Source organism: Carlito syrichta, unplaced genomic scaffold (genome assembly GCF_000164805.1).
Source record: "Carlito syrichta isolate Samal-C Ts95f unplaced genomic scaffold, Tarsius_syrichta-2.0.1 Scaffold127520, whole genome shotgun sequence".
Lineage (NCBI taxonomy): Eukaryota > Metazoa > Chordata > Mammalia > Primates > Tarsiidae > Carlito > Carlito syrichta.
The window spans coordinates 170,500-172,249 of NW_007071616.1; positions in this window are offsets into that span (position 1 = coordinate 170,500).

A 1,750-nucleotide genomic window follows, 5' to 3' on the forward strand; every position below is an offset into this window, starting at 1 on the left:
CTTTTACATGAAAAGGGAAAACTTGGTATAAGATCAGAATTTTTAAAACTCCCTCACACTCTTTAAAGTGCAAATTCATCGAGACCCACCTGGACAACTTGGTGAGACCTCATCTCTACAATAAATCAAAAAATTAGCGGGGTGTGGTAGCGTGTGGCTGTAGTTCCAGTTACTTGGAAGGCTGAGGCAGAAGGATCGCTGGAGCCCAGCAGGTCGAGGTTGTGGTGGCCCGGAGCAGCCACTGCACTCCAGTCTGGGTGACAGAGTGAGACTCCAACTCAAAAATAAAATAAAATTAAATAAAATAAAGTGCAACATCATTATTCGAGTGTCATAATATTTAAGGCATATGCCTGGGCTGTGTGTCAGCAAGGATTGTGGCCAACTTATGGATTCCACAGACATTAATAATGCAACCTGAAACACTATTCAATAGGTCAGAGACTCTTCCTCCAGTAAGATTGTCATGCTTTGCTCACTAAGAGTGAAAGAAAACCATAAGTGTGCTTGACCTTGTCCAGAGAAGGTTGGACACTATGAAGGACAGATTCTGGGGATGTATGTCTGCCAAGTCCAAGCATATTGTTTAATTCAGTAGGTTAGCAGTGGCTAAAGAATCACTACAAATTCCAATTCATTCTTACAAGATTTGGTTTAATAGATCCATAAACAACCACCTTACAACATAGACCTGAGAAGTCAATGTTCTGTCTTTGGGTATTTTATTTAAATCAAATTTATACTTGGAGAGGCTGTGCAATATAAAAGAAAGATATCAATGAACAATTTTCAGTTCTGCTTTTGGATCCACCTTTCTGTGCAGCCTTAGGCAAATTTCTTAATCCTTTTGACTGCAAGTTATAGATAGCTAAGTCAAGTAAGCAAAACAAAAAACAAACTAAAAGGCCCATGGGTTATGTGTTTTGTTTTGTTTGTTTGTTTGTTAAGGATATGAAACTTCTAATAGAATATCAGACTAGATTATACTTGTGCCTCAGTAACAAAGGTGTCCAGGGATAGTAATACTCTCACTTCTTCTCTTTTGTGGGAGCATCTTTATTCTTTTATACCTTAACTTTGGTTTCTGCTGTCTGTCTTGTTCACAAGGTAGGCAATAGAGCTGCTAATAACTCCCAAGTTCTACATCCTACAAACAAGATCAATGAAAGGAATGTAATGGTTTAGTGTGGATAAGGTACACAGAAGTCAATGACTTAGCATAGATCGGATGCATAAAAGCCAAAAGTAGTAAGGTGAGGAGGATACTGCAGCTGGGGAGGCTCGCCAGATAGCAAAGGAGGGTTGTGCTCTGTAAAGGGACTCAGGACAACCGCTTAAGATGCAAAGAGAGGAAAGGATAGCAAAATATGCAGTGGTTTAGCAGTACTGCCAATGTTTGAAAGGTGGAAAGAGCACTAAAGCACTGGTTCTTAGCCGTGACTGATGTTTAAATCACCTGGAGAGCAAAATAAAAACAAAAACAAAAACAACACCCCCAAACCCAACCAACCAAACAAAAACATTTTACTAAAGCAGAGTCTTTTGTCAACCCTTTTGAGAATCACCTGGGAAACTTCTAAAGTTTGTAGCCTTCTCAGACATACTTAATCAAAATTTCTGAGAGATTAAAACAAGCTCCCCAAGGATCTTTTGCTTATTAAAATTTGAGAATCACTAATCAATATTGGTGATTCTCAAAGTGTGATTCTCATATCAGTAGCTTTAGTACCACTTGGGAACATGTTAGTAA